Source organism: Heptranchias perlo, unplaced genomic scaffold, assembly GCF_035084215.1.
Source record: "Heptranchias perlo isolate sHepPer1 unplaced genomic scaffold, sHepPer1.hap1 HAP1_SCAFFOLD_54, whole genome shotgun sequence".
NCBI classification, from domain to species: domain Eukaryota; kingdom Metazoa; phylum Chordata; class Chondrichthyes; order Hexanchiformes; family Hexanchidae; genus Heptranchias; species Heptranchias perlo.
In genome coordinates this window covers 7,028,330-7,041,836 of record NW_027139559.1, presented here as the reverse complement: position 1 = coordinate 7,041,836, position 13,507 = coordinate 7,028,330, and positions in this window count along the sequence as shown.

The window sequence follows — 13,507 nt, the reverse complement described above, 5'->3', positions numbered from 1 at the left end:
CTCTCAGAAGTATAAGCTCTATACTCAAAACTTATACTGTCGGTGGTATCATCTCGAAAATCAGGACAGATAGTCTCAGTAACATCAGCTCTATAATCAATACAGTTACTGTCAGTAATATCAGCTCTATAATCAATACAGATACACTCAGTAACATTAGCTCTATAATCAATACAGTTACTGTCAGTAATATCAGCTCTATAATCAATATAGATACTGTCAGTAACATCAGCTCTATAATCAATACAGTTACTGTCAGTAATATCAACTCTATAATCAATACAGATACTGTCAGTATCATCAGCTCTATAATCAATACAGTTACTGTCAGTAATATCAGCTCTATAATCAATAAAGATACTCTCAGTAACATTAGCTCTATAATCAGTACAAATACTGTCAGTAATATCAACTCTATAATCAATACAGATACTCTCAGTAATATCAGCAATATATTCAACACAGATACTCTCAGTAATATCAGTACTTTTTAGTTTAACGATACTAGCGCTGCTTTATAACAACTGGACTTGCACTTTGAAACAGTCTCGAATCACCAATACCAGGCCACATTCACCCGCCACATTATATCAGCGGCTCAGTGGTCGGTCTGATGCTCCGAATCGGGATAACAACGCCTCCCCCTGGATCCCGGTTTTCGTGCCATTCGTGTGATTTACTTCCCGCGTAAACCGGGTATAAAAAATCCAATCTCTTTTAACCCCAGATCCCCACTCCTCCTCAAGAGTACAGCGGGTTAAACCTCCTCCCTCACTGAGGGGCCAATCAGAGATTTATGAATACATTCTCATCCCACACTGAGGGGCCAATGGGAGACCCACACAGGTGCACTTTCCAGCAGTCACCGGGAACCTTGGGTGTTCTCACTCCACAAACCAGGGAACACTGAGTCCGATTGCAAGTGACTAACTGCAGCGCAGACTGAGACCCAGCCTGATCCCTTCCTGTCTGTACATTTACCCAGTGTCCCACTGCAGCCCAGACTGAGCGCCACCCTGGGCCCTTCCTATCTGTACATTGACACCGTGTCTCACTGCAGCCCAGACTGAGACCTACCCTGGGCCCTTCCTGTCTGTACCTTGACCCAATGTCCCTCTGCAGCCCAGACATAGTGCCTCCTGGACCCTTCTGTAAATTGAGTGTCCCATTGCTGCCCAGACTGAGACCCGCTCTGGGCCCTTTCCGTCTGTAAATTGACCCAGTGTCCCACTGAAGCCCAGAATGAGCGCCAGTCTCGGCCCTTCCTCTCTGTACATTGACACAGTGTCTCATTGCAGCCCAGACTGATTCCTACCCTGGAACCTTCCTTTTTGTACATTTACCCAGTTCACACTGCAGCCCAGACTGAGTCCTATCCTGTTCCCTTCCTGTCTGTATTTTGACCCAGTGACCCACTGCAGCCCACACTGAGTCCTATCCTGTTCCCTTCCTGTCCGTACATTTACCCAGTGTCACACTGTCGCCCAGACTGAGTCCTATCCTGTTCCCTTCCTGTCTGTACGTTGACCCAGTGTCACACTGTCGCCCAGACTGAGTCGTATCCTGTTCCCTTCCTGTCTGTACATTTACCCAGTGTCACACTGTCGCCCAGACTGAGTCCTATCCTGTTCCCTTCCTGTCTGTACGTTGACCCAGTGTCACACTGTCGCCCAGACTGAGTCCTATCCTGTTCCCTTCCTGTCTGTACATTTACCCAGTGTCACACTGTAGCCCAGACTGAGTCGTATCCTGTTCCCTTCCTGCATGTATGTTGAACCAGTGTCACACTGTTGCCCAGACTGAGCCCCACACTGAGCCCTTCCTGTTTTTACATTGAACTAGTGTCCAATTGCAGCCCAGACTGAGTGCTGCTCTGTCCATTCCTGTCTGTACATTGAGACAATGCTCCATTGGTGAACATTCAGCCCCGGATATCGTGCAGAATCAGTGCTCGTGGGACCGGGTGACTGAGTCTCGGGATCCTGTCGCTGCGCCTCTGACGTCACAATGGGAGACAACACTCGCTCAGCTCGGGCTTCAAACGTGGAGCGCGGCCCGTGAATGGAGAGGGTCAGAGAATCGGTCCAAATGATCAAGGACAGAGAGCACATCGCTTTTAAACAGAGACAGAATGATCCGGGACTGAGAGCACATCGCTTTTAAACAGAGACAGAATGATCCAGGACTGAGAGCACATCGCTTTTAAATAGAGACAGAATGATCCGGGACTGAGAGCACATCGCTTTTAAACAGAGAAAGAATGATCCGGGACTGAGAGCACATCGCTTGTAACAGAGACAGAATGATCCGGCACTGAGAGCACATCGCTTTTAAACAGAGACAGAATGATCCGGGACTGACAGCACATCGCTTTTAAACAGAGACAGAATGATCCGGGACTGAGAGCACATCGCTTTTAAACAGAGACAGAATGATCCGGGACTGAGAGCACATCGCTTTTAAACAGAGACAGAATGATCCGGGACTGAGAGCACATCGCTTTTAAACAGAGACAGAATGATCCGGGACTGACAGCACATCGCTTTTAAACAGAGACAGAATGATCCGGGACTGAGAGCACATCGCTTTTAAACAGAGACAGAATGATCCGGGACTGAGAGCACATCGCTTTTAAACAGAGACAGAATGATCCGGGACTGAGAGCACATCGCTTTTAAACAGAGACAGAATGATCCGGGACTGAGAGCACATCGCTTTTAAACAGAGACAGAATGATCCGGGACTGAGACCACATCGCTTTTAAACAGAGATGGAATGATCCGGGACTGAGAGCACATCGCTTTTAAACAGAGACAGAATGATCCGGGACTGAGAGCACATCGCTTTTAAACAGAGATGGAATGATCCGGGACTGAGAGCACATCGCTTTTAAACAGAGACAGAATGATCCGGGACTGAGAGCACATCGCTTTTAAACAGAGACAGAATGATCCGGGACTGAGAGCACATCGCTTTTAAACAGAGACAGAATGATCCGGGACTGAGAGCACATCGCTTTTAAACAGAGATAGAATGATCCGGGACTGAGAGCACATCGCTTTTAAACAGAGACAGAATGGTCCGGGACTGAGAGCACATCGCTTTTAAACAGAGACAGAATGATCCGGGACTGAGACCACATCGCTTTTAAACAGAGATAGAATGATCCGGGACTGAGAGCACATCGCTTTTAAACAGAGACAGAATGATCCGGGACTGAGAGCACATCGCTTTTAAACAGAGACAGAATGATCCGGGACTGAGATCACATCACTTTTAAACAGAGATAGAATGATCCGGGACTGACAGTACACCCCTTTTAAACAGACACAGAGTGATCCGGGACTGACAGTACACCCCTTTTAAACACTAGAATGCAATCACCATTTGCTCACATTTTTTTGATCGGACTTTGCTTTTCAAAGCTGACGTTTATTTCACTGGCTGTTTGAGAATAAAGATGTTATTGCAGCTGGGTTTATCTGAACATTTCGCCAAAATGTAACATTCAGTTCATGCAAAATATACCTAGCAGCTTTTTCACTATCCGGTGCAGGAATCAGTTTTTCGGTACCTTCCGTACTGCAGCGAACCTCGCTCCCCGTGCACTTTCCGCCCCCCCTCCCCGACCACCTGGAGCTGTCGGCGCCGCTTTAAATTCAGCTTGTCCGTCTGTTTCAGCAAAACGGAGATTTCAGCCGGAGCTGAGATCTGCTCCTCGGCCCGAGTCCGGTGCAAAATAACAGGTTGAGAAAGTCCTCAACGCACTTTGTTTTGTTTTCAATGGGGGTTTGAGACAAAAATAAAAACGATTCCCCAGCCCAGATTCTTCCGTTTCAGGCAATGAATCTCATGAACAACTGTAACCTGCTGAAAGACAAACCAGTAACCTTCAAAACAACGATTGTTCAGAAACATCGGCAAGTGAATGTCAAATGGAAACAACATAAAATCTGATAGAGTAAAGTGACAAAAGGAAATCAACTCGAAAGATGCAGTGATACAAGGGAAAGACAACAAAGTGCTGTACAAAAATGTGCAACATAAGCCTGAATCATCTGTAATCTCTTCCACAATGTATAACATAGGCCTGAAACATCTGTAATCACTGTAACATACTGAAACATAGGCCTGAAACATCACTAAACTCTGTAACATTGTATAACATAGGCCTGAGGCATCTGTAAACTCTGTAACATTGTATAATATAGGCCTGAAACATCTGTAAACTCTGTAACATTGTATAACATAGGTCTGAAACATATTTAAACTCTGTAACATTGTATAACATAGGACTGAAACATTTATAAACTCTGTAACATTGTATAACATAGGCCTGAAACATCTCTAAACTCTGTAACATTGTATAACATAGGCCTGAAACATCTCTAAACTCTGTAACATTGTGTAACATAGGCCTGAAAATTTTTTAAACTCTTAACATTGGATAACATAGGCCTGAAACATCTCTGAACTCTGTAACATTGTGTAACATAGGCCTGAAACATTTCTAAACTCTTAACATTGTATAACATAGACCTGAAACATTTCTAAACTCTTAACATTGTATAACATAGGCCTGAAACATCTCTGAACTCTGTAACATTGTGTAACATAGGCCTGAAACATTTCTAAACTCTTAACATTGTATAACATAGGCCTGAAACATCTCTGAACTCTGTAACATTGTGTAACTTAGGCCAGAAACATTTCTAAACTCTGTAACATTGTATAACATAGGCCTGAAACAGGTAGGTCAGGCCTGTGTTACACATTGATGGAGCGATTATTGATGTTCCAGGATTATGTTACACAATGTTGCAGGGATTAGAGACGTTCAGAACAAAGTTACACATTGTTAGAAATATTGCAGATATCTCAGGTCTTTGCTGCGCATTTTTGCGAAAATCCAGATGTTTCAGGCCTATGTTACAGGTTGTTGTAGATATTAGATGAGGTTCAGAACTATACGATACATTACTGTGGAGATTACAGATTTTTCAGGCCTATGTTACCAATTGTTGTGAAGATGACAGGTGATCCAGGTCCATGTTGCACATTTTGCAATGAGTGGAGATGTTTCAGGCCTATTTCACACATTTCTGCAGAGATTAGAGATGTTTCTGGCTCATGTTACACACACTCCTTTTTAACAGACACGGTATGATCGGGGACTGATCGCACACCTCTTTTAAACAGAAAAAGACACAGATCTCTATCTCTCTCTGACTCACTCTCTGTCATCCTGTGTCCCCGTCTCTCTATCTACCTGTCGCTCCGGTTTTCTTCCTCACTCTTTCTCAACCGTTTCCCTCTCTGTCTCTGCTTGTTTACCTTTGTTTCTCTCTCGCCCTCTCTCTGTCTGTCCTTCTTTCACTCTCTCTTCCTCTCGCTCATCATCTCTCTCTGTCTCTATTTTTCTCTGTCTCTCTATGTAATTCCGTGTGTGTCTCTCTCTCTGTCTCTCTCCTTGTCGCTCCCACTCTCTCTCCTTTTATCTCTGTCTCTCCATCTGCCTCTCTCTCTCTCTCTCTCTCTCCCCCTCTCGGTCTCCCTGTCTCTCTCTGCCTGTTCATATGTATTTCTCTGTCTCTGTTTCTCTTTGTCTCTTTTTCTATCTGACACTGTTTCACTTTCTTGGCCACACTCTCTCTGCCCTGCCTCTCTCTCTTTCTCTGCCCTTATCTCTGTTTCTCTGTCTCCTTTTTCTCTCTATCTCTTTTTCTCCCTCTTTTCACTGTCTCTTTCTCTTTCTATTCTCTCTTTCTCTCCCTCTTGTCCCTTTCTCTAAATATCAATCTCTCACTATCCCTCTTTCCCTCCATCTTGTCTTTCTTTCTCTCCCTCCTTTCTGTGTGTCTTCCTCTTTCTCTCACCACTCTCTCTATCTTTCTATTTCCCTCTCTCCCTGGCTTTCCCTCTCTGTCTTTAGTTTACTTTCTCATTCTTGCCTCCACCTCAACTCTTTCCCTTTCCATTTCTTTGGGTCTCTCCGTCTTTCTGTGTCCGTTGTGTCTCTCTCTCCCTCCAAGCACTTTGTCTCTGTCTCTACTCTCTCTTTCACTCTCGCTCTGTATCTCTCTCCGTCTCCGACTCTTGACTTTCTCTCTCACTGTCATCCCGTCCCGCTCTCTGTTCTCTCGATCTCTCTCTTTCCCTATGTCTCTCTCTCCCCCTCTCTTTTTGTTTCTGTTGATGATTAGAGAGTTGTTTCCTAACACAGCACAGTCTCTCTCTGTCCCGCTCTCTCCCTTTTTGACAATGATTCTTTCACACTATCCCTGTCTTTCTTTCTGTGTGTCTGCTCCAATCCCTTTCACTCTCGCTGTCTGTGACTTTCTATCTGTTTCTCGCTGTGTCTCTCTCTGCCTCGATATCCCCTCTCTCTTTCCCGATCGAGCTCTGTCTCTCTCTCTCTCTGGCTCTCTCTTTCTCTCTCACCCTTTCTCCCACTCTGTCCCCATCTCTGTCTCTCTCCCTGTCTCTCCCTCTTGTCTTTCTTTCTCTCCCTGACTATCCTCTGCCCCCTCACTGCTTTGTCTCTCGCTCTCCGTCTCTCCATCTCTCGCTATCTGTCTCACTCTCTGATTGGCTCTGTGTGTGTGTCTATCTCTCTTTCTTTCACTCTCTTTTTATTTCTGTTGATCGTTACAGACTTTTCCCTCTCTCTCTGTTTCTCCCTCTCTCTACCTCTCCGTCTCTCTCTTTCTCTCTCTCTGTCTCACTCTTTCTGTCCCACTCCTTTTCTCTCTATCTGTGTCCCACTCATTCTCTCTCTCCCCCTCTCTCTCTGTCTCAGTCCCTCTATGAGACTCTCGCTCTCTATCTCGCTCTGTCTCTGTCTGTCTCTCTCGTTCTCTCTTTCTCTCTCTGTCTCTCTCCGTCTCTCTCTCACTCCCTCTCCCTCTCCGGTCTCTCTCTCTCTCGCTCGCTCTATCTCTCCGTTTCTCTCTCGGTCTCTCTCTCCCGGTCTGTCTCTTTACCTCTGTCTCTATCCCTCGCTCTCTCTGCCTGTCTAACGCTATCTGTGCCTCTCGCTCTGTCTCCCTTTCTCTCGGTCTCTCTTTAATTTCTGTGTATGTGTGTATTTCTCTCTCTCTGTTTATTTCTCACCCTCTATCTCCCTCTCTCTCCCACTCCTGTCTGTCTCTATTACTGTCTCTCTATCTTTCACTCTCCCTGTCTCACTCTCTCTGTCGAACTCCTTGTCTCTCTCTCCCTCTGTCTCTCTGTCTGTCTCTCTCTCTGTCTGCCTCTCTCTCTGCCTCTGTCCCTTTAAGAGACTCTCTCTCTCTCTCGGTTTCTCTCTGTCTCTCGACATCTCCCTCTCTCTATCTGTTGCTCTCTCTCTGCCTCCACATCTGTAGGTCTCCCTCTGTCTCTTTCTCTCTCTGATGCCGTGTGTGTGTGTCTTTCTCTCCCTCTGTTGCCTTCTCACCCTCTATCTCCTACTCTCTCTTTCCACTCTCTTTCTTTTTCTCTGTCTCCCCATCTCTATGTCTCTCTCTCTCTCTGTCTCTCTCCGACTCCATGTGTGTGTGTGTGAGTGTTTGTATTTTTCTCTCGATCTCCTTCTCACCCTCTATCTCCCATTCTCTCCTCCTGCAATCTGTCTCTCTCACTGTCTTTCTATCTCCAGCTCTCTTTGTTTCACTCCGTCTCTCTGTCTTTCTCTCCCTTTCTCTCTCACTCTTTCTCCCTCTCCCCTCTCTCTATATATCTCCCCATCTGTTCCTCTCTCCGTCTCTCTCGCTCGCTCTGTCTCTGTCTCTCTCTCTCTCTCTATCTGCCCCTTTCTCCGTGTCTCTCTCGGTCCCGCTATGTCTCTATGTTTCTCTCTCTCTCGTTCTGTCTCTGTCACCCTCTCTCTCTATCTTTATCTGCCTTGCTCCCTCACTCTCTCTCCCTCTCTCACATTCTCTCCCTCTCTTCCACTTCTATCTCTCCATCACTCCTGGTCAGCAGGGTCCCCTGGTGGAAGGTGCAGTAGGTGCTGACACGGTGCGTCTATTCTGACACAGGAGATTATGCCCTTGGGGTGAAATACCAATGAGGCAGCCTGTCATTGTGGAGCCCGTCCCTCAAGGATAGTCAGTATCTATGGGGGTGGGAGGCTGGGAAAAAGCAAACTTCAAAATCATGTGAATCACTAATGTTACCAGAGTTACTGTTGAATGCCGAGGGTTAAACTCAGCTGGATTTCAACAACAGGCCTCTGGGGGGAGCAGGAATGTTTTAGACAAAGGTTGTCTGGAAGCAGGAAGTATTACACCTCATCGTTCGTTGAATCCCACATCACAGGAAAAGGCCACCCGGCCCTTTCTGTTGAGACCGGCTCTTTGAAAGTGCTATTCAATTAGCCCTACTCCACTGTTCTTTCCCCATAGCACTGCAAATTTTAGCCCTTCAAGTATTTATCTAATTCCGGTTGAAAAGTCACAATTGAATCAACTTCCGCCACCCTTTCATGCTGTGCATTCCAGATCATAACAGCTCGCTAACAAAGGAGAATTCTCCTCATCGTCGCACTCAGGTTCTTTAGCTGATTATCTTAAATCTGTCTCCTCTGGTTACCGACATTCATTCCGGTTGAATTCGCCTATCATTGGCTCTATTCTCGACAATCTCTCCTTATGCCTTTCTGCTCCAAGGAGAACAATTCCAGATTCTCCAGTCTCCCCACGTAACTGAACTCCCTCATCCCTGGACCTATACCAGTAAATCTCCTCTGCATCCTCTCCAAGGCCTTCCTAATGTGTAGTGCCCAAGAATTGGACACAATGCTCCAGCCGAGGCCTAACCCAGCGATTTATAAAGGTGTTGCCTAACATTGTTTTATAACTATATCCAGTTCACTGTGGAGGATCCAACAAAAAGCCAAAGCCCTGGGTTCAGAAGGTGAGCAGCAAGAAAGTTTTCTTTTCATTGTGCCCTGTCCGTGAATCCAATACTGACAGTGTTTGAAATGTAGAGACAACTTCTGTGAGGAACGTTCAGCGGAAGACCAGCTCTCTCTGCTGGATGAGGACAGACTGAAGCCTGGGATCGCCTCTCTTGGTTTCGAAGGATTATAGGAACAGGAGTAGGCCTTTTACCCTCTAGTCTTTTCCGTCATTTAATGAAATCATTGCTGACCTGTGACCTAACTCCATATACTCGCCTTAGCCCCATATCACTTAATAACTTTGGTTAACAAAAATCTATCAATCTCAGATTTAAAATCAACAATTGAACAATCATCAACTGCCGTTTGTTGAAGAGAGTACCATACTTATACCACCCTTTGCGTGTACAAGTGTTTCCTAACTTCACTCCTGAAAGTCCTGGCTCTAATTTTTAGGATCTGTCCCCTCGTCCCAGAATCCCCAACCAGCGGAAATAGTTTCTCTCTATCTATCCTATCAGTTACCCTTAACATCTTGAAAATTTCGATCAAATCACCCCGTAATTTTCTAAATTCCAAGGAATACAACCCTAGTTTGTATAATCTCTACTCATAATTTAACCCTTGGAGTCCAGTTATCATTCTAGTAAATCTACGCTGCACTCCCTCCAAGGCCAAAATATCCTGCCGAAGGTGCGGTGTCCAGCACTGAAGACAGATCTCCAGCTCTGGTCTAACCAGGGCTTTGTGTAGCTGTATCGTAACTTGTACTCCCTGTATTCTAGTCCTCTAGAATCAAGGCTGGCATTCCATTAGGCTTTTTCATTATTTTCTGGACCTGCCCATGATATTTTCATGATCCATGTACATGGAACCCTAAGTCTCGTTGGAGTTCCACTGGTTCGAGCTTTCCACCATATAGAAAGTACTTTGATCTATCATTTTAGGTCCAAAATGGATGACCTCACAGTACCTTACATTCTGATCCATTTGCCACAGTTTTGCCCATTTACTTAATTTATTAATATTTCTCTGCAATTCTATGCTTCTATCTACACTTTTAAAATGCTTCCTATCATTATGTCATCGACAAATTTGCCTATGTGGCTCCCTACCCCGACATCTAAGTCGTTAATAAACACAGTGAATATTTGTGGTCCGAGCTCAGATCCCTGTGGGACACCACCATTCATATCCTGCCGATGTGAGTACCTGGCCATTATCCCAAGTATATGAAGTAGAGAGAATCCGGAGATATTCCCGTGAGAGACTGTTGAACAAGTTCGGAGGAAAGATCACACGCAGTCTTCAGGCAACAGAAGGAAATAACGTGCATTTATCTAGCGCCTTTCAGGGCCTCGGGAAGTCCCAAAGCGCTTCACAGCCAATGAAAATAGTCACTGTTCTAATGTTGGAAACGTGGCAGCCAAAAGGTCAAATAAACAGCAATGGGAGAATGATCAGATGATCTGTTTTTAGTGATTTTAGTTGAGGGATAAATGTTCGCCAGCACGCCGCAAAGAACTCCCCTACTCTTCTTCCAACAGTGGCCGTGGGATCATTTACATCCACCTGAGAGGGCAGAGGGGGCCTCAGTTTAACGTCTCATCCGAAAGACGGCACCGACGACAGTGCAGCACCCCCTCGGCATTGGCGACCGAGATTGTGGGCTTAATCATCTGGAGTGGAGAACGAATCCACGACCCACTCAGATGCAATGGAGCGACCAACTGAGCTCGGTGAAAGAGCAGGATATAATTGGAGGGAGTGAGGAATAAATGTCCATTTAAGAACATCCATTGTCTCCTTACTCCCATTGAACTGGTCAGTGTCCCGTTACCTTGAACATGGACATATAAATAATAAGAAACAATGGAACAAGTGCTTTCAAATTAGGTGATAGATATCGATTGCCACAAGCTGGTTTAAATTATCTATATCGTGTATAAGAATAGCTGCTTTCGATCACAAGAATGTCACTTTAAATAAATAAAAGCTGCTTTAATAAATACATGGTTTCAAATGATTCATCCACTGCTTGAAGTTAGATTTGTTCTCTAAAATTTTAGATAAGCGATTTAATTTATAGACATTTTGCATTAAATTACACATAGATAAGTCAGGTAAATGCGTGGCTGGAGCAATGGTGCAGGAGGGATGGCGTCAGGTTCCTGGGACATTGAGATCAGTTCTGGGGCAGGAGAGATCTGTACAAGCTGGATGGTTTGCGCCACGATAGAGCTGGAACAAATTTCCTTGCGTGGAGTTTAACTGGTGCTGTCGGGGAGGGTTTTAAATAATTTGGCAGTGGGTGGGCACCAGAACGAAACATTGGCGAGGAGTAACAAGGTGCACAGAGGACTGGGAGAGACAAATTTCAGTAGAGTAAATAGTAGTACAGATATAGGAGGAATCAAGCAGTGAGCCAAAGTGATGAGGCAGTCTACGATGTGTTTGGAGTGAGTGTGTGTAATTACTGGTAGCGTGGAAAATACGGTTGGTGAACTCCATGCACAAGTCGCCTCATGGACTATGATATAGTGGTAATCGCAGAATCCTGGCTCAAGGGCGAGTAGGATTAGATACTTAATATTCTGGGCTATACGCTATTCTGGAAATATAGGGAAGGGAAGAAAGGAATGGGTCGAAGACAGTTTTGATCAAATAAAGTATTTTAGCACTGGAAAGGGATGATGTAGTGCGGGGTCAACGACAGAATCTGTTTGTTTAGAATTAAGGGACAAAAGAGGAGCTATTTCACTCATGGGTGTATATTACAGGCCACCAAATAGTGGGAAGGAGATAGAGGTGCAAATGGCAGGCTAATAACTGAAAGATGAAAGAACTATAGAGTAGTGATAATGCGGTTCTTGAATTATCCCAAATATAGTCTGGGACAGTAACAGTGTAAATGGCAAACAGTGGAGTATTTCCTGAAATGTACTCAATTTCTTGATCAGTGTGTTTCCAGCCAAATGAGGAAGGAAGCAGTCCTGGACCTAGTTCTGCGGAATGAAGTGGGCAGGTGGAGCATGTATCATTGGGGGAGCACCTGGGGAACAATGATCACAATATTATTAGGTTTACAATCGTTATTGAATAGGACATGGAACAACCAAGTATAAAAATACTTAACTGGAGGGTGGCTTATTTCATTCAGTTGAAAAGAGACCTTGCCTTATAGAATTTTATAATGGTTTCAGCAGAGGACGGGTCATTTGGCCAATCTAACCCGTACCTGCTCTAATAAGCGGAGTTTAGATAGTTCCATTCCCCCGCTCTTTCCCTGTGGTCCTAAATATTTTCCATTTAAATATTTATCCAATTCCATTTTGAAAATCCTTGGTGAATTGGAATCATGAATTGGGAGGCAAAGCAGCAATTGAACAATGCGAGGCCTTGAACGATGAGCGAGTTCAGGTACAGAGTTGACACATTCCCACGGGGGAAAGGAAGGACATCGAAAGCGAGAGCTCTCTGGAAGACTAAAGATGTGGACATTAAAATGAAACAGATAAAGGAGGTTTATGACACGTGTACGGTTCATAACACAGTAGAGAACCAAACTAAATCTGAAAAGTAGAATAATTGGAGCAAAGAGAGAATGTGATAATAGATTAGGAGCAATATTAAAAAGGAATACAATCGTATTTTATGAACATATTAATAGTGAAAGGATAGGTAATGGAAGGGTGGGGCCGATTAGAGACAAAAATGAGATCTTCCTGTGTGGGCAGAAGTTCTGTCTGAGGTACTAAATGAATTGTTCGCATCGGTCTTCACTCGATAAGAGGACGCTGCCAATGTAGCAGTCAAGCAGGAGGTAGGAATGATATTGCACAGGCTAAAATAGATAAAGAGGAGGTACTTCAAAGGTTGGCAGTACTCAAAGTAGAACAGTCACCCGGTCCAGATGGAATGCATCCCAATTTACTGATGGAAGTAAGGGTAGAAATTGCGGAGGCTCTGGCGACAATATTCAAATCCTCCTTAGATATGGGGCCGGTTCCAGAGGAATGGAGAATTGCAAATGTTACACGCCTGTTCAAAAAATTGAACACAATAACCCTGGAAAGCATTAATTGGCACTTAGAAAAGCCAGCACTCTTCGCTAAAGGTGTTCAAAGTCATGAAAGTTTTTGACCGAATAAATAAGCGGAAATTGTTTCCAGTGACAGACGTATTTGAAACCAGAGGATACAGATTTAAATTAATTGACAAAAGAAACAGAGTCGACATGAGGAAACTTTTTTTAAGCAGAGAGTTGTTATGGCATGGAATGCTTTGGCTGAACGATTGGCGGGAGCAGATTCAATCCAATATTTCTCAAGGAAATTGGAAAATAATTGATGGGGAAAAATACAGTGCTATGGGGAAAGACCAGCGGAATGGGACTAATTGGATCGCACTTTCAAAGAGCCGGCACAGGTAGGATGGGCTGAATGGCTTCCTTCTGTGCTGTGACATAAAATTATACTACTTTGATACGCAGCGAGTTGTAGTGATCTGGAATGCTCTGCCTGAAAGGATGGTGGAAAAAGATTCAATTATAACTTTCAAAAGATAATTGGATAAATACTTAAAAGAAAAAAAAATCAGGGCTATGGGGAAAGAGCAGGGAAT